Source organism: Anopheles aquasalis, chromosome 2 (genome assembly GCF_943734665.1).
Source record: "Anopheles aquasalis chromosome 2, idAnoAquaMG_Q_19, whole genome shotgun sequence".
Classification (NCBI taxonomy): Eukaryota; Metazoa; Arthropoda; class Insecta; order Diptera; family Culicidae; genus Anopheles; species Anopheles aquasalis.
In genome coordinates, this window is record NC_064877.1 from 23540001 (window position 1) to 23565000 (window position 25000).

The window sequence follows — 25000 nt, forward strand, 5'->3', positions numbered from 1 at the left end:
TTATCTCCGTGCCTTGTCTTTTTCCCGGAATCGCTTCAAGCGAGGATTCGAAAGCCGGGAAAGACTAAAGCGGTTTGCATTTGAAGCTTAGCTTTAGTGAAGTAGGGTACCGACATGCACATATCGCTGAACAAGAACCGGATACACCACAGCAAGCATAATGCCAACATTCATGCTGACAAAGTTGGACGCTGTACAATGGACTGTGAGATGGCGAAGTTTCAATGACACATGGAGCCATAGACGAAAACGCAATGAGCATAAAGTGTAAGATCTTTAATCAAACCACTGTTGGCCTTTGTCTGATAAAAATAGGAATAGCATTGTACTATTTCATATATTTATCTCAATATAACTATAATGCATACGACATTTATGAATGTGAAATCCACTAAATGTATTACGAATCATATAAAATTCATTATATAACTTACAGTCGTGGCATCGCCTTACAAACGTTCATAAATTTTATTGCAGAGACATCGTAAAACATTTGAACTTCATCTCGTCGCAGGGAACAGATTTGCATTCAATGCGGTAAGTTTCGAGCGACAGCCAAACAGCTTCCTTACACGCTACTGTATCAACATGCTCCATTAACATGTTCCATTACATGATCCCATTGGGAATGATCGCTTCGTGTTTTGCAGCATACACCACACGAAACCACAAAGACACCTGAGACACACACAGTGTGCTAGGCAAGAATGTTCAAACAAATTCTCCGAACCAAATTAAGCGCTGCAGGAGTTAGCGGCAGTGTTAGCTGAAGAGAAAGGTTACCAGGCACCATCGGCCAACGGAGAGCACAAAAGATCTACCATGATCGTGTTGAAAGTAATTCGCTCAACAGCTGTTAACAGTTCCTTAAAAGGGTGTTACGTGGTTATGCAGAAATGCACGAGTCGAACCGTGTTCACAAGTCTCGCTATCATCTAACGTTGAACACCTGCGCTGCTCACACGATCGTGATGGAATTTATGTTTGGTAAAATGCAGCAGACGGATTTGATCCAGAGTTTCCATGTTCCAATTGGAAATGCCTTTCGAAATAAAGGATAACATTTCAATACCAAGCGTTGTCATAGAAAAATATGAAGCTGATCGTTGGGTGTTTTTGTTTTGTTGATGATAAAGAAAAGTAAAATCCATTTGTCTTGGAAATAGTACACAATATATCTGCTGTTTTGAAGTATGTTATAATTTTATAAAAAAGTTTTTCACCATCACTGCAAACAATACTAATGCCCCAGTTCAAAATATGCTGTCCCATAAACCTGCCGTAGCATAATAACTGTCACAAGCATCGAATAATAGCGACGAATAATCATCATAACTCAAAAGATAGCTTCTCTTCGAGCCTCATTAATTTTCTTTGACGCCGCAACGGTGTACCAGCCGACTGAGCCGACAGCGCTAACCATTTGTCCTAATGCATTACAATTCTTTTAGCTTCGCTCAACCCATCATCTAGCGACACTCTTTTTGTCAACCTCGGCTGCTCGCTAGGCTTCCTTCAAATTACAACCGTAATGACAACACCCGTGCTATGAGACACACCACTAATGAAGACACTTTACGGGCACACATTAAGGGCCTGCCGATCCCTTCACCCTTCCAGCGCCGATCAAAACACATCGCACACCCTCGAGAGTGCAGTTAAATGTCATCTAATCTACATACTGCAGCTCCCTCCCGATGCTCTATACAGCTCGATGAAAGTATTTGAAAGGAAGTTGAAAGAAAAGCACACGAGTGCGGGCTAGTGGGACAACCGCGTGCACCGTGCCATCACTGTGTTGTGGCAAAGCGTAATCGTAATGCTTTATTTCCACGATGCAGCGTCATCCATGCTGGGCAATTGTATCACGACAACGGGACACGCGGCGTTCAAAAAGACACCGTTCGTTCATTTATGAACGGAAGATGCGATCCATAAAAGCATCATTTGAAAGGTGGCACAGGAAAGCGGACATAAACCGTCAGATCGTAAAGCACCGAACCGTAGAAGGTGTCTCCTACACGCTCGGTCTTTGTCAACGCTCGAAGTAAGGCTAACACTAACCTACCATTAGACAGGTAATTTTACGGCCGTTCTGCGAGTTATGTTTTCTCATTCGTGGTCTTTCTTTCTCGCTGCCATTACCTGTGTGTGACACTCACGCACGATCAACACGTAACAGGTGTCATTTTGGACAAGCTATGTTTCCGATTCCGATGTCGCGTCGTTTCTAAGCCTACATCGCCGTGCGATCATAGCCGTGCGAACGTGTCTGTAAAATCGCAGCAAGATACCATCCTGCCGCGATCGTCCACCGATTGTAGGTTACTCTTTATAAACCCATCGGCCCATCGTTGACAGGCTACAGGTAGTCGCACACAGGCGCCCGCAGGACTTAATTCCATGCCTCCCTTCCGCTTGGTCGAGTTGGTGGTTTACACCCCGAGACCCCCGACAATCTAAAGGCCGGCCCAGGTAGATAGACGCAATAAAGATAAGATACGGTCGTAAAGATACTATCTCTTCCAATAGGCTCCCTACGGTCTCCCTGCGGTGGACAGGAACAGTCCATCATAACAACACCGGTAGCCGTGGACATGTTGAAGGCGTGAGTTTTGCCTGTCTTTTTTCTTCCACCTATTTTTCGCAAAACACCCCATAACAAGTGTTCGATCATCGGGTCGGGAAGGTAAGATCGATGGTAGCCAGAGGCACGGCGGTTTGGTAAGATAAGAGCACGGCAGGCTTCCACAACATTTGTACGACAACATTTGTTCGTGGAGCGTAATTACGAGTAAATCGTTCGCACCACACCCACCATCCGGTTCGCTATCTTTACCAAATGACAATGATCATTTTCCTTTTAGTTAAAACTGTTCTTTTTTATAAATCCCAGAATCCAACAAGTTCCTACACCAATCTAATTAACAACTCTATTAAGAGTACCACAAAAATAGTTAATCATAGTGCATCTAATTTTTGTATTAAATTGAAGAAAATAAATAATTAAAATTGATCGTAAACGCATACGGGGTTTTCCTCATTTTCCGTTGATTTCCCGGTCCCGCGGTTAGCCAATTTGGTAAAAAGTAGTGGCTAGCGAAGGGGATAATTATATAACAATTAAATATAAATTATAAATTAAGCACAAATTGATATTCTTCGGATAAATTAATCGTTTGGGGCTCGAGCCGCGGCGCGGAATTTAACGCGGATTTTTCGCGGAATTTTTTTTTTTCAAAACTGCTCGACAGCACCAGATTTCGAGCAGTGCAAACACTTGCATACTTTCAGGGGCAAAACAGCGCCCCTATCGGGCATTGCAGGAAACAATTGCCGGTTGCCGAAGGCGATTTCGGAAAATCAGAGAATCCTGTGGAAAATGGAATATTTTTTTAACCTTTTCCTGTTGGCCTTTCTCTGAGGGCTAAGTGGAAAAGCTTGCAGAAATCCTATTCTCGCTTAAATATTCTCAGAGCAGGCTACATCATGCAACACATCGTGTAACATGATTTCAATACACAAAAGCGTATCCGATTAATATCCGATCGATCGGAAATATTTTCATTCCTCCTCGTTGTACTTTGTCGTTGATTGACTGCCTAATTGACTGCTGTTACTTCTGTTCTGTTACTTCCTAACAAACTCTGGCTCTTGGCTCTGAGCCGAATAGGATTTACTACTTTCACTACTATGCCATAGGTAAGTAATGATCAGCAAAATGAATGAAACAAATATGTACAACTGTAGTTCGTTACAAGGAACGTTTTATTGTTTATGGCATACTTACATTTCATGATTATTTACGTTAATTACATTATTTGAAGAGTGCTATTTACATTCTTTAATAAGAACTATTTTTAATATACAAATAAAACTCCTCTATAGGAAAACCTACGCAGCGAAGCCGCTTCCACAAATATGTGCACGAAGTTAATATATGCACTTTCATGTCACGCAGCTGATGGATGGAGCATTTCGAAATAGCGAGGCAATAATGTGCAGCAGTTAGCAGCCGCAATGGAGCACTTTGCCGGTACAGGAATTGAAAGTGAACACGCATTGGACGAGGTAAAAAAGGGGAACGGCCGCTCCACTCCGATCCTGACATTGTCATCTGATGAAATCGATCTCTGATTGCCACCCTTGTGCCTTCCGAGGTGGTGCGTTTACTAACAAAGCCTGCAGCAACCTTAATTGCAATCTCGAAAGGCAAAGGCAGGAAATCATATGTCCTCGTCCAAATCCACTGACTTGCAGTTTTCAAGCGTACGATGGCGTGTTGTGGTTTAAGCACGTCAACTAAAAATCCCATGAATATCAATGTGCATAAATAGGCTCAGAGAGAGAGAGAGAGAGAGAGATACAGGGAGAGAGGAAAGGTAGGAAAATGAGTGTTAGAGAGGGAATTACTTCATCAGAAATGAAGAGTTTTGAAAGACAAATAGAAACCCTTCAAGGCCCGTTTCCCGGTGAAGCCTCTCAATAAACAGATGCACAGCGATCACGATCGCTTGATGCCAAATGAAAGGTGCAAAGGCTCTGTGCGACCGGGAAGAGAACGTCGCGTTACGAAACGATCATTCATTTAAATCCTCCTGGTGGATACCGATCCACCGCAGACTCCGCCTGGGAGTGAGTGAAGTGCAAAATGTCTCGAACCTCGCTAGCACTAGCCAGAACGCCACCACACAAGGAGGATCACAAAAGACGAAGATCGATCTCCACCTCTACGCTGCTTCTTCTGCTTCTCATTTTCTGCGCGTTGATGCTGCTTCACCTCCACTCAACTCCAAGCCAATGGCACGAGGCCCGATAGCATCTCCCATAAATTATGCTCACGTAAGGAACGAACCAACAGGCAAATAATTGCTGGTAATGGATTGAAGAAACGGATCAGGGTGCCATAGCGCGTTGGATTCCCCCTGACATCCGCCACTCCGTCCCTACTACGGAAAGCGCTGGAAGAAGTTTCGCGACTTGGATGCGTCTAGACACTCGGCGATAAACGATTCCGAAGAACAATGATTTCACCATCTAGCAGCTTCCCTCCCCGCCCCCGGCGGGGAATGTAGCGACTAAAGGGTGCGGTTTAAGATAAATAATCAAACCACGATCTGAAGTGGACTGGAGAAGATGATATCAAAACAAGCTCTCGATTTTTTATGTTGATCCACCAAAAAAAAAAAAAACAAACTGAGCAGACATTTATCTGACGATACGTTGGCCCAATTTCTCATTTTCATTAACCCGACGCTCGCAGCGATACGACATCCAAAAAGGAGGATCAGCATAATCAAACAATCGAACTGACTATCCCAGGTCTGTCAATTCGTTTCCATCTCTGTTGCTCCATCTCCGATCAGCTGACCAGCGGGTGCATAAGTGCACATGTTGAGAAACGAAGAGAACTGAACCGATTTTGATCCAACCGAAGAGCTGCCCATGCTCGTCTTCGTCTTCGATTAAACATGCTTCTTCTTCCGCTGGATCGACCGGACGAAAACTTTGGGCGGACTGCGATTTCTTCACCGTCACTAATTTATATCCTCGAGAATAACGGTTCTTCTGATGCTGCCTCGGTCTCGGTCTGCCCTCGAGCGAGATCCGTCTGCATCGTCGCCGCTAAAGGCGGGAGTGGCTGTTGTTCTGAGCGGAGATGCTCGAAAGGTTGCCCGGCGCGATTCGATCACCCCGATACATGACATTTTCCATTAAATTTTATTACCCAAAACATGAATATTCCGCCATCGCGGAGCATTTCCGATCACAGATCGGTCGATCCCTTTTAACTGCAACTGGTTCGTCTGATTTGGAGGGTGGGAAGCACGGCTAGCGCATCTTGCAATGTGTTCATCAAATGGACACCATCATTTCGAAACTAAAAATTCAATTTCCATCAATACGACTCGATTCGAAAACGATCTCACGATCTAATGCGATAATTATACGATGATAAGAAGCGAATAAATATTCGGCGGGAGCGGAGAAAGTTTTCTGAGAAGCAGTTTAGTGAAATATTAATCCATTATCAATTATGTTAGAGGCGTAGATTAAAAAACGATATACTGGTCCCTTGTGAAGATCGTCGCCCAACGGATTAATTTAATGTTTCGACAGTCATGCTGAGCCATCAGTTCAAAAGAAATTGATATTCAAACATCGCATCATTCATTTGCGATGCGACACTAATAGATCTACTTATTGAGTTGAGACCAATTGTAATTTTCCATATGGTTTGCCTTCAAATGTTACTTTTACAGAAGAACACATAAGCAGCATAAGCAACACCAACAAAAATCCAAAGAAAAAGAGTGAGTAAGCGAAGGTCGAACCATTGGCAGATGCGACACGACCGCATGTGTAATACGCAAATAATACACCTTGAATGCTCAATAAACTTCAATTATACCCACCATTACCCCCTCCAAACCATGCGTGCGTGATGATGCGGAAACTATAATAATCAATCAATCACGACGAATACTGACGAATACGGATCTCGAACACGGATTTTTCGGGAGAAGAATCACCATCACTTTGCAGCGGAGTCCAAAATCCCGTACACCATATATCAAGTCGCAGCACGCAGCATTCACAAGATAGCAGGCAGAAGATCCATTGTTGATCGTGAAACAGCCTCGAACGATCGCGGTTCCTTCGTCTTCAATCGACCGCATCCGAAACCCATCGCCTGGAACGCCCTTGGCAACAATTTCCCTGGAATGGCGCGTATCCCATCGTTAAACAACGGCCTCTACGAGGGACTGTGAGGTGGTGGGTGAAGTGAGGAAACACTTAAGAGTCTGGGCAACTGTTTTTGCAAACAATCGATTTCTACCACCCGTTCCGTTGCTCTCGTCGTACGTCCACATGCCAGAGTCCAGACGACAATGAATATGGCGCAGCCGCATTTCCGTATGAAACGCAGACCCATAACCAACGATACACTGCTTCACGGTTTTATCGGCGGACTGCTTATCCCTGCGTTCGATGATTGTACCGTATGTTTGTGCGAGTATGGAGAGGGGCCACGGCTCGAGTTTTACGAGCACGATTTTGACTACAAACTAAATAACTTTGAACTGTAAAGTAAAGGCGACCAATCGTAGTACGAGGTCCACTGGACGTCCGTTATCCTATGGGAACCCGAGACACAAACTGGAAGGTCCGTACTAGACGACCACAAGTTAGGGTCACTGCTGTAGTGCCATTATTTACGATTACGCACCTATGTCTGGTCAACTACCTTTGGACGGGACTGAAGGTCCTGGCCCATTCCACGAAACGTTTGCATTATACTTGGCGGTACTTGACCTGATGCAGACCAGACTGAATCAACGCTTCCTTCCAAGGAGTAAGAAAAGGATCGCCCTAGCCGGACGCCCTACTGCACACATATGGCACCGTCACGAACCTTGCATCAAAACCGTCACGACATGCTATACGAGTTACTCCAAGAACGTAGCACCACCGGAGAACCTGTTAGAACACAGCAAAGTGTGGTTGCAGCTGGCCATTTCGAAGCCAGTTTAACCCTTCGGAGGCATTCTACAACCGGCTGTTTGTTCTTGTTTTTCTATCGTTTGTTTACTTCCGCGCCGGTTTTTTTACTTTGAAATTGAATCTCAAGGCTTCGTGGAAGGTTTACTTAAGGGTCCTTATGTGTCTGTATGGACCCGGAAAGTAATAGAGGCTAGGCAAGGATTGACTGCATGCTGTCGAGACTATTTAATGTTCATCAATCGAGCATGAAACAGGCTGTGGAACAGATACAGAATGTTTCTTTGAATTTTAGAAAAGAATCGTTGTCAGGGATAAATATATAGAAGATCGAATTTGATTTCAATCATTAAAGAGCACTTTATGTTTATTGCCAGCAATGAATTAACGTGCATAATTGTCTACTTCATCTTTTCAATTAAATGCAAAGCAAACTAAGAATAAATAAATATTTAAATCAGTTTTATATTCTATTAGAAGTAAAAGTTTTCCATTTGTAGGCTCATTTTGCACTGAAATCTTACTGAATGTAAAGAATTGCAAGCTTATCTTGGCACAGATAAGCCTAGACGGCTATTGCAAAATGCTAACCAGTTGTCGAGGAGAACAGTGCCTTTCGTACAGACGAGAACGCTGCCGTCATTTGCCTATTATCGCCACCATTAATCGAACGAGGCCGAGCGAAAAACGACGCGCTCAATAAATATAATCGTTACGAACACGCGCGTCAACTGGCGCCCCAAAAAAGGAACGTTTCTTCCAACTCAAGGCGCCCCCCTGACGTCTCAATTAATCCATCGTCACATGCGTTCGCGTCACCTCGACCCGTACCGGCCGGCATGCATTCGTTTGCATCACCATATTCCAAGCCAAGCGAGAAGAGTAAGAGAGGCTGCGGATCTGAAGCATCTGCAGCAGCTATTCGTCACCGTCCACGGTCTGGTCCGGGCCGTGGATCTGTCCGTAACGACCCATTTTGCTAGATGCTTTGTGCAGCGCGCGCTTTCTTTGGGGAGCGAGTGCAGGAAAAAAATAAATTTAAATTGCAACTTACAGAAGGTTCACGCCGCGTGCCGTCACTTCGGTAAACGAGTGTCACAACACGTTCCACGCGAAATTTTACCCAATATGCAGAAGACGACGTACTGGAGGCGCGCACTGGAACGTGCGCGCTCAAGCAATATCCAAATATGGATTCGAAGGCAAATGTTATGCAAAACGAGTTGCGGAGGATCTACCGGACCTGTCCCAACACCACTGCCAAACAAGCTTTTCCCTTCACGGACGAGCCACAGATCGCTGCAGAAGGTTGGCTATTCACATAGAACCAGTCTCTAAACGTTCTTCGGGCGACGCCGGCAGCGATACAACATTTATTGGAAATCTTTTCGATTATGAAATGCTGTTTCAAAACAGGTTTCAATCTGTAGAATCCAATGGTGCCGGAACAGCTTTCCCAGCCCAACTACCTGGGCGCGATTCCAGAATCGAACACTAGCAACAAATTCCGGTTCACAGCGTAGCGCCATAGCGCCTCAATTCAGGTTTCTTACGTTCGGAAAACTTGACCCAAATTTTGCCCGAAATGTCAACGGCGAAATGGCAAGTACTGGGGCTATCGTACCATCCGCCAATCCCATTCCGATTTCAGGTTCTCCCGAAAGGTGGAACTGCACGACTTTCGCAATTTATTTCATATAGCGAATGGTGAAATTACTTTTGGGCTGGACTACAACCAATTTCGGGACCAGTTATAATTACGTGTGTATGTAAATTCCCTCGCTGGGACATAACATACTTGCTAGCCATACCAGAGGACAGAAGTTCAAGACCATGGACAGCGTCGTTCGTCGTGATTATCAACCGTTAAATAGACAGTTTTTGGCACAGCCGTACAGCCGATCTCACGCATGGCCTTGCAATTTCGGGAATGCGTTTTCTCTTCACTTATGCTGCTGCATCGGCGAAGGTGACCTACATTAGTGCGAGGCATTTATTCCGATTTAACGCACTTTCTTTATCGCCCCAGGCCACGGGGCCAGAACCAATCGATCAATCCAGGAACCGTGTGCGTACGACAGTCCATATGCCGGCACTTTCCCATGTTTTGCGATCTTGATCGTAACTTGATCACAGGGCTCCCACCGTATCCGTATCCGTATCATGTTGATTGATTGGTGGTTTCGCGATATTGAGATTTTTTTATCATTATTTCTTAATCATCGTGCATTAGCGGCTACTCCACACGACGTCGAATTGTGTGGAAAAGCTCCAGTGTGGAAAGCTACTACACTCACTGTCGCTTCAACTCGATTGATTTGTGTGTTGGGTCGATGCAGACGTCCGATTGCACAGTGGTTACCGACGCACAAAAAGGGATACTATTGTGTTTCCTAGGTGCAAAAGCATTCAACCATGGCACTCCGTCACTTGCTAATGCTGGCATGAATGTGTCCCTTTATGGTCGAAACGAACAAACGAAAGATCGTAAACGAAGCTGTGTGTGCATCATGAAATATGCATGCAATGCACGATCGCGTCTTGAGACTCGAGAAAAGACAAACAAAGTGCAAGCGACGACGACAACGACGACGACGAGGACGTCGGTGAACGAGAACACCAACCGCAAACCAGTTTTGAGGCGGAAACCGGTGTCATGACGTTGTTGAAAGCGAGCATAGCGACATCACGAGAAATTATATTTAAACAGCTGATATTGAAATATCAGACAAGTTTTGTTTACTACGCCCAATGTCGCTCAGAAGAATGAGTCCATTTAGATCGCGTACGAAATTAACTAAAATTTGAAAAGTTAATATTAAAAAACGGTTGAACAAATTGTAATCAGATGCATGTTTGTTATCATAAAACTAATGTTTAATGTTGGTTTGACAACATTTCAAATCATTAATCAGAGAGGCACTACACGAACGCAACGATCGCTAATCAATTAGTCATTTTCGCTAACGAAATCGAAAACTCATTTGTATCCACGGCAGTTGCGTCGCTGCTATGTGCTAATAATGAAAATGAAACTTCAATTCACTTTTCCTTTCACGCGAATGCAAGCGGAAATCAATAACTTTGCCAGTCTCTCCGTCTGCAGACGACGTGCGAGAAATAACTGAAATCAAAAGCTGGTTGATCCTACACCCACCAATGCACCGGTGACAGGCACAATCGCGTGGGACGAATAAAATTATTAAAAAAAAACATCGTTAAACTGCGAAAAAGCAAAAGCACTACGTTTGACGCTTAGCAGAGAGGATTTGAACTGTAGGAGCGGCGTTTGGGGAGCCTGAAGAGAACCAAACGCCCAACATCAACTTCCATGGGGTCGGTATGCGTTGGATGAATATCCGAATGGATACAGCGATTGATAAATGTCCACCAGGCGGTGGTAACGCTACATGCAGCAACGGACGTGGAGTACAAAATAAACAACTTTAAAAAAAATCCAACGGACATGTCCGGTTGGTACGTGATGATCGAAAACTGCCAGCTCGCCGGCGTAATGAACGAATGATGACGGTCTGAGCCGGCAGCAGCAAGAGTAGTATCCATAATCAACCGGCAAAGAGTGAAGCATTTGAAAAGCGAAAATAAATCCTTCGAACGTCAGGGTGTTAGGGAGGAGACGGAGGGTATTTGGGCACCGGCGCTGCTTCGTGATGGGGTTTTCAATTATGCTCCGGTACCACACGCGAAAGAGTGGCCTCGAATGCTGTTGTCGTCCAGGGTTGCCGATTTTTGGGGTCGAGAACAAACCGGCCGGCTACAAAATAGCTAAAATTGCTGCCAACTGGCAGGATTTGGCTGCCAGGCGAAGGCGGAACCGGTGGAGAAGGCGTTGCAGGACAACACGAACAGCTGATTAGTGACACGCGAACGGTACACGGTGCATACCAGTGAGCTGTCATTTCTGGCGTTGATGACTACCAATCACCAGAAGCACCGACCCGTAGCCGGTTGCTGAATCACTAGAATCAACGGTTTGGTACAAGCCGATGGATTGATTGGGTTCAGTTGGTGTCTCGGAATTTACGATACCGAATGAATGGGAACAAGAACGATACGGAGACGACAAGAAATCTATTCTCGTTGGAACGGAGCCTACCGTTCTGTCTGGCCAGTTCAAAAAAGGGGCCAAGAATAAGGAAACAAATCAATAACGCCTACAAAGCAAGTCTTCGACCTTAAAGGCCCCAACGCAAAAAAATGGGCAAAGGATGACAATAATGAGCCGACCACAATAAGTCATATTCAACTGTCACGATACTAAGAACCAACGCAACGCCCCAACAAGAGTCACAGATGTAAGCGTGGGGATCCCGCAGACTGAAGCCGGTCGCCGTAATCAGCGAAGTTCAAGAATCGACCCGCGACCAACGACGATATCTAGTATTACATTACGAATGGACCATGGAAAGGCCTTGTCGTACAATGCGCTGTTGGCCGCTAGTCATTAACAACTATCACCATTCGTTACCGTGCCCGCAGCAGACCGGCATCGCAGACGATTACCCATGGCCAGACACATCCTCCGCTCGATCTCGAGCAGCGTCTTATCTCCCAGTCCCCCAATGCCGGACTGGTGGAACGGCTAGACATGGCGCGCAGCAATGTTCGCCTCAATCAGCAAAATGTAAGAATTCCATGATCCCCTTGGCACAAGAATAAGAGTCTGGCCATACGACGGATCTCATTACACTCGCCCGATGTCGTCAAGGTCCAGAACGATCCTTGAAATGCCGACCAGCCAACCAGCCAGCCAGCCAGACGGAGCACAACAAACGGGGCACGAAGCAACTCTCGATTTGAGGAACAGTAATATGAGCAAACGCGACACCAGTTACCACAAACTCTCGCCGGGTTTTCAAACATGAACATCGAATCATCCGTGCAGTAACCACATCTTCGCCACCACATCATCAGTGATTACGGTCGAGGCGGATTCGTGGCCGGACGTGTTGACCGTGCCCCAGAGTGCAGCTGAAATTATGTCTCTCTTCCGTTTGACGGACGCTCCGGACGTCGGTTACGCTTGACAGAACAGAAAACATACAAACGATCACGATGATGGTGGGAGGGGTGCGCGGCTAGTGCCTGGATGGTTCTTGGTAGAACCGCAACCGGGATCTTCGCTGACCGGCAGAGGACAGGTAGAGGCAGCAACACACTTTGGCGATCCCTTTTCTTGTTGTGCATGCAATGTGGGTATGCGGCCGCGGCCGCATATAACCTTCAATTCCGTATTCCGCCCGTTCGGCACGGTCCTGCGCCGAGCAACAGGATCCGGGAAAATGCAGATGAGGGTCTTGAACTTTGGTGCGACGATGCAAAAGTGTCATCAACCCAGCCCCGGCTACAGAAATTTGGAACTTTTAAGGCATAGTTGAAGAGCAAAAAATGAACCCAGTCTGCTACCGTAATTGCATGAAGAATCGCAAATCATCGCCATTTTGATAGGCCTTTCGGGAGTCTTTTCAGGTTCAAGAATTAGTATTCGAAAGGAAAAAAAGGAACACGTTGTCCGACTGGCCGCTGCCAATGGCTTCATACCGGGGACAAGCGATCTCATTTGCATTGTTGCTTCTTCGTCTTCCCACAGAAAATAGCTTTCTTTATCAAGCGGTTTGCGGACCCATTCTGTTTTGTGCAAACTTTCGAACCAGTTCACGGTGGCCATCCCCCACCCACCAACAAACCAACGCCGCAGGAAGGTGGCAGGCAGACGTTCTTTAATTTTATTACCAACTTCTCTGCATGAAAAAGCAATTTAATCAGTTCAGCTGCTTGGTTCGCCCAGTCTGTTTTTTTATTTCAAGTCAACCCCATGCCCTGGCTCTGGATATTTCGAGTGTGGACCAACAGTTTATGATCGTCGATCCTTAGGAACGCAGAAAAATAAAAGCAAAACCATGCAAAACTAGTTCTGTTTAATATGCGTTCGTTAGTCGTGCTGGGTCATAATTTATTTTTTGTGAAATTAAAACATTTGGCTGTCATTGCTTCTGCAACTGCATTTCGTTTGGGAATAACTAACTGCCACATCAGTTAAAAAAATCCCATTAATGTTATAAATAAGCATATTGGTAACATGATATGTTAAAAAATCAAAATCATCAAAAAATAAAATAAAAACCTGATTCGTCGTACTTGAACCAATCCAGCGAACCAAGTTCGAAAGAAGGTCGGATCCATAAAAGGGTAATCCTCCCAAAATCTACTGAAACGAATGCACAAATAACGGCATTCGTTTATGGCATTGCAACACCAAGTCATCAGATTCTGTCGGCCCTTGCTGAGAGCACGATTCGATGCAGCAAGAAGGCTTAACAAGGTGATTATTATGGCAGAGTTATAGGATTCAAGAGATGAACACATTCTCCATCGATGCACCAGCTTACTGATCTGCGGCTGATCCTTTTACAAAAATCCCACTTCACTTGCTCCAAGATTCGGTACGTACCTGGAAAGTAGAACGAAAAAGAAAGCAATTAGGGCCATGGTTGGATGAACAAAATTAATAGCTAGAACATTTACAACAACCCGCTACAACACTCGTTCCCCCCATTAATTTGACTTGCACTGCAATTACGGTGCAAATTGTTTATTTGATGGTTTAGTCACTGCAGGAAATGAGTTCCCGTTCTCCCTCGCGCCAATCACGCCTCTGGTGATGTTCGGTTCGTAATTGTATCACCACCCGCAGGAGGTCACCGGCAAAGGGGGGAAAGCGCTGTCACCGCGTCGTTTGTCAAGCTATTTGCTTGCTCGTGGACGCACAGATAATAATTGTCATCATTCTCTGATATGTGTCATCTCATGGATACCGCGCGACTCACAGAACAGATTGCACTCTCGCAGCTGCTGCCCCCGTCAACTGCAGCTTCCCCTGTTTGTGTGCCGTACTTTAATGAGTGTACACAGTCCACGAAACTGCCGGCCTGCCAGCCAGTCAAGGTTGGAATGGATGGAGCGTCGGATGGATAAGCGGATGTGTGCGAGCGGGCTGACTTTGTGTGACAGATTTGATAAGGCTGCCTCCCCCCTTATCATGGTCGTCATCCACCATTCAGTTTCAACATATGTGCCAGCTTGCATTCTCCGCTTGCATCCGAAACACACATCGATCGAAGGCAAAGTTCCGTTAACCTCCAATGATAATGGGGAGGCGTGTCAGTGGCCAGAGTGAAGGATAGCATAGCACCCTAACGAACCACAACTGTCAGTGACTTCAAAAGTCCGACATTCTCTGAGCACCATATATGATAGCCATTACTTCCACAAAACATTAGAAACGAGAGGTTAGCTAACACTGCAATGAGTAGGAAGGGCCCGGGAAGACAACTGAAGAGTCCAGTGCACCCCATTCGATTTCCGAAAGGCTCGTTAATAGATAATTGACAGAGTTTCAACCCCCAACGTCAATTCACTTGATTGAACTGTTGCAAGTTATGGCCCCGAGCAGTACAGATTAGTGGCCAGATAGACATGTGAGGGAAGAATACGTAATTGATGCGTCTATCCAGGGGAACAGTACAGTCCTGTATGGTTTGATAGAAAGATGGGTCAGATAGCTCGTCTGAATATAGACATTCTTCCTATAGGCCACTTGTGAATAATTCGAATGAAAATCAAGTTACATCTAAACCTCAAATCGATCATAACCATACCGATGATCGGAGAACACAAAGAGCCTCTCGTGTAACAGGCAATGCATATGCACCACATGCATCCATTTCCATTTGGATGCTCTTCGGGCAATGAAATATTCAAATCGCATCCCCCCCTTCAAACTCGAAAGTGGGCGCGCGCGATAATAACGTGCGAGGAACCGTGATGGAAACATGGCGTTTGCCCGAGGGTGGACAGTGACGTGTATCCATCTATCAGTGACGCGGCTATCCCCGATCGCCATCGGCAATGTAATGAGCAAGACAATTACTCAGAATTCCCCCGTGGTCTGATAGCATCATGCTGTAGCTGTGTGGCGCGTGTTTAAAGTGATGTTTGGCGAAGGGGTAATAAACTGGCCGACAGTCCATTTCGGCGTAATGACAGTGACTAGAGGTACTAGAGGGGCTGGTTTGATAAACTCACTTTCCCTTTTTCCCGATTAGCCCCGAGTTGTTCTAGGTGGCAAGGAAACTGGACACACTGGGGTAGGGTGAGGGTTCCGTTCCCAATGTGTAGCGTCACCATGCTACGCATATTACTCCATTTCCCCCCGCTCGAATCGAACTTAGAATGGAACGAATAAAAAAAGGAAGCAGTAGACCCCTTCGACAGTCGATGTTGATGGCGATAAAAACGAGTCCGGTATTTAGCTGCGTCTAGCCACCAAGGGGCCATTGACACGCGTGCACCGACAAGGTGTCGGCAGCCGACGGACCACCACCAGATAAAACACGTGGGCTCAGCACGCAGATACCAGCCGGTAACTATGGAACACTATCGTAGCTCGCGTGACACCAATGCCGGGACGCCAAGCTCGGAACGTGTGGCACTGTCCAGTCCAGACCGGCACTTGGGCGTCCCGGCGTCGACCTTAATCTGTCATTTATGTTTTGCGGTACTCAATCATTTGTTATTAATTTCTGTAAACCCTTTTTTTCCTCCACCATAATCTCGATTCTTCGGTGCAAGGGGCCGGGGCAGTTGAATGTCTGTATGGCGCATATACAATCGCATGCAGCGAAATGGCGTTGAAGCAAACAATTTTGTCGCGACGTCCGACTGGTGAATGACTTTTTTCTCGTTTAAACGAGGCTCAGCTTGTATCGCTCGCTTGCTGATAGTGTGGTTCGGTTCCTTCTACGCATACGGCATGGCATACGCATTCACTTTCTGGTGCGGGCTGTAAACAGAACGGTGTACAGAACGAAGCAGCTAACAGGCATAAGAAGGCCAGCGAAAGACTCTGGTACGACGCTGGCGGTTGCCGGAACTGATAAGGAGTAACGAATCGGTTAGTCGTTGGAAATTCTAACTTCGAGCGAACTCTACAGAACAACAAATACACCACAAACACCAACCAGCGTGTTCTCGCGTTCGATGCTAGTGAAGGAAATGCAAAACTATCGCCATCAGAAGGCTACCTAGAGTTGTCGATGGCGTTGTACTGCGTCTGCATAAGCGTCACCCAACCACCGTCTTCGCTTCGGAATTTCTCAATTAGTCACGAATCAGCAGCGAGCAGCACATGCGTTACAATCCCACATCGTTATTGGAACAAGCGCGCATTAATTGAAAAATAAATTGCCTCAAATGAATAAGCCAACTGTCCCATAAAAATCCGCGAAATAGATTGGTTGTCACAAGGAAAACAAGCATAAAATCATATTATTAATATGATCCAGAAGCTATTGATGCATGAGTAAACATCGGCGAATGCTCATAACTCAACTAACTGTGCCTTGCAGAAGCGTCAACCTAATCGCTCGAGCACAAGATAAGAAGACGCGACGGCTTCCGTGCGTTTGTACCGATGACCTTCTACAGACCAGCGACCCTTTCGGAACCATTTCAAGATCGCAACACACACCATCGATGTCATCTCAGATTGGCGTCTCGGTGGTTCAGGAAAATACGCGCGCCTGTCATCCGGACACTTTAATCTGCTGCTGCTGCTGCTGCTGCTGCTGCTGGCCCGAAGATCAGCCTGCGGCATCAGAAACGGTTTAACGGTCACAGGTAGTCTTGTAGTGCGATAATTGCAGCACAGTGGCCGTAATTTGAGCCACCGTTTAGGCGCCACGTTGCTGCTTCCGGACACACTACTCCCGGATGAGACTATTTACTGTGCGCGATAAGAATTCGAAGAACTGCGATGCAGCGGCAAATTCTTCTACTGACAATTACGGATAGCCGCTTAGTTCTGTCACAAGCGAAATGCATGATCGCGGTGCGAAAAGAAACCTCGCTGCTGCTCACGGCGAATCGTCGAGAATTCAAATAAAAGAAAAGAAATCATCTCTCTTCCGCGAAGCCTGTCTGTCGAGTCGCGCGGAATGACAACCCTTGAGATGCGGCTCGCTCTCTCTCTAAGCTTTAAGCAAACCTAATTATCCCGAAGAGCCAGGGCTCTCCTTCAACCACCAGGTGGGGGGGTGTCTCGTCGACACAAGTGACCTGCCACTGCTGCATGCTGACAACCGGGCATCACAATTCAGGTCAAATGATGGCGACTTCTCTGACTGACACCGTTCCCTGATAGCCGGTCGTCGCCGAGTCGATCAGGATTGTGGTTGATCCGACGTCGCGGTGCGGTGCGCGGGAACGCATCGTTACAGCGGCTTGAGTTCACGCCGAGCATAGCATGGGGGCCTGGACTCCTCTACCATCCCGTGGCCCGTGCTGGTCAATATTTGTCGAAACTTCTTCAGCAACCGCCATGACGGTTGAGGGTTTAGTGTGAGATGCCGCGTAGGCTAGGGGCTGTGTTTGTATGGCTTGTGTTTCTCCCACTTCTATTCTGTGCCGCATTCCGGACCAAACAACAATGAGGGAGAGCCGCAAGATCGCGCGCGCGCCTAGAAGAGCGCGGTTAGGTCAGACGACTTAATCATAGGCAAAGTAACACACACAAGATTTCACATTCCGCCTGACCGCGGCCAGAGATGCTGGCGATGCTGCAGCTGTTGCTGCTGCTGGACCTTTCCCTAGGTGCCAGCAGCTGTGGTGGTGTTCTAGCCCCTAACCTAACACGAGGTGATTGTATATTTGAATCTAATTTGTACCACGGAAGATAAATGGCAGTGGCGGAGCAGAAACCCCCTTCAGCAGCTTATAGTTATCGCCGCGGACCAGCGGCCGGACTAGCGCTTCGCCAAATTCCTTTGTCCGATCTGGTTCAACGGCTAAACGGATCCCTCCTCCTGGGAACCCTCAACGGCCACGTCACTTCTGCGCCCCGTTTGATGCAAATTCCCGTTGGACGGACAAACTGCTCTTCTCTGGTGGAATTTCTACCGCATTGGAATTGAAATTAATGTTACCTGGCGACTCTGCCAAGGTTGGAACTCCGATTCTGGATCGGAGTTATATCGATGCCGTAATTCCGCGTCTATTACATGTCCACAGCAAGCAAACACGAGACCAAATACGGTTACTAAACGACCCCTCCGGGATGCACATCTTCGACCAATGAGACCAACTCGGTTTGTCCTTGAACGTCAAGCAGTAGCATCGTCCTTAGTACCGGCCGGATGGACGGGCGACCAACCTGTCTGTCAATCGATCGCTAGACATCACGAGAGAGAGAGAGGATAAGCATTGTACGCCCCCGGGAGGGAACCTGACACCTTCAGTGTCAGGAGAGGTTCAGTGGCGCTGCCGATATACCTTAGAGCTTTCGACCAATTCATAATAAAAGAAGATGAAGAAAAAAAAACACCTATCGGAACCATCCAAGGCAACAAGATTGTGTACCGTTAGCCGCCAGCCACACTGAGGCAACCACTGGGACATGAATGAGTTCTGTTCCAGTGGGCTTTAGCGATTTAGAGGAGATGGGCTCGACCCAACACTTCACGATGCTCCCGAGGGTATATCTAGTAACGGGGATTCGTGAAGATGTCGCGAGAGCAAGTGTCTAAGCGCTTCGAAGCGCTTTCGAACGCCCCCTGGCAGGTTCCGGATCATCCACACACTCCCGTTCGACCGCCCGTGTTTGCTAAACGTATCGTCGTGGCCACTCAACAGACCATCTTCCGTCGAGGAATTTCGGAATGAGTGGCTGGAGTAGCTAAAAATCAATTTCCAGAGCTACGACCTTTGGCGTCATTCGTGCTGATGCTTCTCCCTGGTGTGCGTTCTCTTCCCCGCCTCCTCCAAACGAATATTCAATAGCAAACTGAGGTGGTCCAACACAACACCCACGAATACTGACCGAAGAGCCGGTTCTGGCGGTCAAGCCCCAGCACCGGCTCGGCGAGATCTCGCTACGAACCTATTTTGCGTCTTGCTATCGATTCTCTCCCCTACCATTCATTTACGACTCCGTCTGGGTGTTTTGTGTAGTTTTACTCTTGTGGCTTCTTTCTCGATTCTAACCAGGCTACCGGCTGCTGAAGCTTGGAGCAGGGGAGGCGCGAATGTGCCCGCAAGGTTACAGCGATAATCGATTTTTAAAAGCTTTATAAACCCCCGCCACTCTAAACACCTTCTTTGCATGTCGGCACGTGACGATGGTCAATCGATCGAGCTAGAACGGGCGGTGGCGAGAATGTTTCCTGGCATGGTTGCTCATGCTGGCACTTTTTTTGTGCCAGAAATTCATGCAGATTGGCCACGCTGAATCGTTAAACGCAAGCAAATTCCCCTCGAGATAAACGTGGCGTTAGACCGGTAACAAGATGTGCCAAATAATAATCCAACAACATCTGCACCCGTGACCCACATACGGAGGGCGCATGAATCGTTCTATCAGAGCAGCTGGGCCAGCTGTTTAAATTGTACAATCGATGAATCATGCTGATGCTGATCATCATCGCGGAACCATCCGTCTGTGTGGCTTCATCTACGACACCGGTCAGCGTATCACAAACACAACGTCAATTATGTTCGCTATTTCCTGTCGCCATAACAGTCGCCAAAATGGTCTAAAAGTGGTTCGGCACTTTGTGGCGACCACATAAATCACTGGCGACGCTTGTTCGACGCAGTTCTGGGTTCTTGTTCTATTAACGCATCTCAAGAAGGCCATATATTCGGAACTGGTCCGCAGAAGACTCTCTCTACAAGATGACAAAAAAAAAGGCGAACGAAGTTGCTAATAAACACCTCGCTTCTTCTTACGCTGTATTGCAAAAAAAACGATTAACTGTGTTTCGCGAAAAAAAGAAACTAACTCCTTCCATAAACATCTGCGAGTACGAGCCAATGTGGTCGACATAATAAAACGATTGCAATTTTTGTAGCGCCGCTCCGGCAAAAAGTTGTGTATCCGCCATTCAAACGAATACAAGAACTGACACACCACTTAGCATAATGCTGTTAATCTTGCGCAGGAAGTGAACCGCGGTACCGATCGATGCGCTTTTACCGCACACTCCGCGCCTGTCAATCATCGGGGTTCATGTCCCGCCAACGCACACACGCCATCGATCAGCAGCAGGGTCGGATTGAAGCCAATAACCCTAGAATAAGAAGCGCAAGATCATTGCAAGAGTCTTGCAGTGCTTGCGTTTGATCCACTTGGAGTGTTTTAAGATTAATAACGACGCCAACGAGTGGCAATCCAATCCGAAAGGAATGAGTCGCGAAGCGAGTGTCGATTCCCTTGCAGCATCCTATGCTATCCTTTGTCATTTCTCCGCAAACGCAAAATTCTCGTAGGCAATTGACGAAGCAATTATTCAAAAACGCATTAATAGTTCGCGACGAACCTCAGCGTGTGGTACTCAGAACCCGTGCCAGGGCCGCAATCCATCCAAGCGACAGACGGGGAGCAAGAGCAGTGAAATAAAAAGCCGCCGGCTGGAACGCAGCCCTCCGTCGAGGGTACAAAAACAGACAGCAAACAGTCGAGGAGGAACTCGAGATGCGTGCACAACGTGCGCACAAAGAGATTACCAAAGAAATTGAAAAGAAAATGTTCTAAAAACATCGGCTCAATGGGAGGAAGATACAGAGCAGACGACCGCTTACTCATAATCCCACCACCCCACCCGGTATCGTGCGTCTTCATCAACTGCGCTCTTTGGCTACGAAACACGAACGAATATACGAACATAACTCATTCATGTGGCGACAAAGAACGTGTGTCTCCGGAACACTCTCGATGAATCTATACTAAGCGACAATTTCATTCTTCGACCGCTTTTTCGTCTACAACAGAGACACAAATGCTTACGGTGCGCGGTGCGTCCTGTTCTCAGTTCCAACACGAATTCTCTCACAAGCACAAGACAATGGCGTACATGATACTGTAAACGGTGCGGCGGAGAAGGTGGTATTTGAGAAAGGTAAACTATCTCCAAACAACAATCCCAGTCGGTGATTCCAGTGTTTGACGAAGAAACCGACCAATTCCAGCGATACCGGAGGTCCAACGGACGAATGAACGATAAAATGTGCTCCGATGGGAGGAGGAGGAGGAAAGGGTTGGTTTCATTCGACACTTTCTAGCCGGTGCGACTGACCCGTAGTGTTATGGTCAGCGAGTGCCAAGGAATGCTGCTTATGCGGCGAACACTCCAACACGAAGATTGTCTCAATTAACACCCGAACGCTGAGACAAACACACCACAAGCAGCAGGTCTTTGGAGCGGCACCACCAGCGGCAAACGCTCACACAGCTGAGTCGCAAGATGGTCGGGCGGGGATAGGTCAACAGATGCTCAGGGCACAAGGAAATCAATTAGGCAGTATCGGCATCCACTTTAACCGGAGCCGAGCGACTTTTTCTCATCTCATCCATTCTAGATTACGGCTATCGTGCAGTTGAGTGGAAAAGAAAAGAAAAAGGGAGTTTGTAATATTATACTCTGGCCAGGTCGATAGAATAAAAAGGATGTCTAGCAGGTTGAGTATGGATCAGTTTGAGTTTAGCAAGGGGTACCGAGATGATTCATTCACGGAAGAATGTAATCTCACACAAAAAGAACATTAACCAGTCGGTTTGTGACTATTATTTGGCTACAAAAATAGACTAGATATCTCCTTCATTAAACATAATTAAAAAAAACTATTAAAAGAAAGAAAGTAACCATTCCATCTAATGTGCTATTTCATTGGACTCACACCAACGATACGCAGAAATTGAATGGTTTCTGATGAATGATGCAACAATAGTTTGTGTCCCGAGAGTAGTAGATCGAGAATAAGAGGAAACATAATCCCCCATTTGACCGCCCGACATTCGAGCGCATTCAACAAGATGCGCTTCGATGCCTCCGATGCACAGACGAATCCTTTGATTCATGGCATCGGATGGATGGCAGCAGGGGAGTGGCAACCAAGTTCACCGTTTCCTGGCCCCGGCGATGACTCACAGCCGATTGCCGTCCATGAACCGTCCGAGAGCAGCACCCCGCTGCTGCTGCTGCTGCTGCTGACACTGATTTCCGTGTGCATGTGGGGTGTTGTCGCGGTGTGTATTGTAACCCCACGCATCCATCGAATGTCGGATATTTTCTTCTTCCGTTTCCTCCTGCTGCGACTGACTGAGCTGTCGAGAGGCGGCTACGTACGGAGGCGTTGGCATCCTCCTTCTCCTGCTCTGCAACTTTCATCCCTCCAGACATCCAGGCATTTCTTCGTCCAGACCGTTCATCGTTATCCTGGGATTCTAATGAGCCACTTAAATGCTCATTGTCAGTATGATCATCACCCTTGGGGCCGTACCAGTGCCAGATAATGAGCTAAATTTTACGCAAAACATGCTCAAGTGTGTTCTTCCCAGAATCGCTCAAGGACAGTGCTCAAGAGCAGGGCAAACCAGTTCCACGGTTTCCGCCTGTGATGCTGAATCCGTCGACCTTTTTTTCCATCGCTCCACTAGCGAAGCAGGTACTTGGAACGTGTATTAGGCCCCGTTTGGTTCCATTTTCGGGGGACCCGTATTTGGAGTGGGGGCCAACGTTCTGAAATCCTTCGCGTGAGTGCTCTATAATTTCCATCTGCTTCTGCTGCTGCTGCTGCTGCTGCTGCTGCTGCTGCTAGACTAGCGTACGGAATCGGAGCTGGCAAAAATTGGAAAAAGAGTATGTTAAGCCCTCCAAACTGGACGAATTCCTCTTGGACGTCCCCGGGTATCTCCGGTGCCGCTATTAAATAATTTCCGCAATCTTCTCGCCGATCGACATCAAATCGCGATCAACGATGTGCTAGCCACACACACTCTCTCTCTCTCGTGATGATGGTAGAATGAATAATAATAAATAGCCAGAGCGGGCAACTAGCTGCTACTACATCAACTCTACATGCCATCGGCAAACGGGACAAACTGGGTGCGGGGGTTCAGGTCTTGTTCCTAAACTGGGCGAAAACCTCCACGGGGCAGGTTTGCAGCCGATGAAGCCTACGTACGGTGGCGCAGTAGAACCAGCTAAACCTGACCACCACCGCGGCGAGGACAACCGTAGCAGCAGCAGCAGCAGCAGCAGCAGTCTGAGTACTTCTGAGCGAACGGTAATCACGTAAGGCAACGGTGAATGGAATCAGAAGTTCCGAACAGTCGACGGTCCACGAAACGCTCACGGCGCTGGATTTGTAATTATGAAACACAAGTGACAAGATTAACGCTGAGACCGTGCCGTGCCGAGTCCCTCTGCTACATATACACGTACCATAAGACGTTTAGGTCGTGCCGTTGATCGAGATCAACCGCGGAATCGCTAAGCTCGATCAGTTCGGTGCATTTGAGTGAAACGTAACCTTCGGGTCCATTCTCTCTTGCAGGGAAGCTTCACAGGTTGCTGGCTCCAAACGGTCCAGGCATGAAATTAAGAGAAGGTGAGCACATCAGCATTATGTATCTCGAGCTCTAGCCATGTTCCAGCTCGGATTGACGGACACGTGAGCCGGGATGGTCATGAAACATTTCATAAATTGAGACTACCGGAGCAAGCTGGTACCACTTTACGGCCAACCGGTAAATGGATTCAGGATCTGGAGAGCTGCATGAGCGACTATGCATGGCCAGTGCATATGCGGCACTCGGCTGGACCAATGGAGCGGAGCAAAACCACATGATTCACATTCCAATTCTCTGCCCTTCGATCGATATTGTGGTGCGCCGAAGAATTTGCTCGCCGTTCGATTTTTTTTCTGGTTTGCTTTCGAGAACCAATTTGTTCTGAGTCTGTCGCTGGCCTAACGAGCTCCCCAGCCCCATGTCGGGTGCCAGAAGGTAGCAGAGTACACGCGATCAAGCATCAGACCGGCCGGTGCACCATCACCAATCAACTCCGCCTGAGCACAAGTTGTTCAGATCAAACGCATCAGCTCCAGGTTCTTGCCAGCCAATTTTGATTGACGCAAGAATCTATGGCATGTTGGTACAGTAAGTAGAGAAGACAAACGAACGTCTATTTCCATTTTATGAAAGAAATTGACGTGGCATGTCCAGCGCACTGTCGAAAGAGAGTTCCTCAGGATATAATCAAGTGAATCTCTCGATTGTTCCGTAATTATCGCTAACTTTTTTGTTATAAACGTAAAGTTCATGGTAATAAATAAACGTGAAACGTAACGGTGACTTTCAATTGCGGTGCGATCGGTGGTACTATGACTGCATCCCAAACACGTGTGTGACATTCATACTTGAATTCCCCCCCAAAAAAATATAAATATATTAGTCATTGATTTGGGCATTATCAGCGACGGATATGGTCACATTTTTTCCAACCCTCGTCGACCAAAAACAAACGATCTTTAATTAACAAACGATGAGTTTCACGTTTGCAACAAGTGCGCGGGGCGAAGGAAAAAAAACACGAAATAAAACGACTAACCAGCAGCAGCGTCCAGAGGAGCAGCGGCGTGG

At 46.9% G+C, this 25000-nt stretch overlaps 1 protein-coding gene across 1 annotated transcript in view; it reads right to left on the bottom strand.

Annotated features, from left to right (window-relative positions):
• LOC126581739 (microtubule-associated protein Jupiter) overlaps positions 1–25000 on the bottom strand; it is a 101888-nt gene that overhangs the window by 76079 nt on the left and 809 nt on the right. The gene's annotated exons all lie outside the window — the stretch shown is intronic.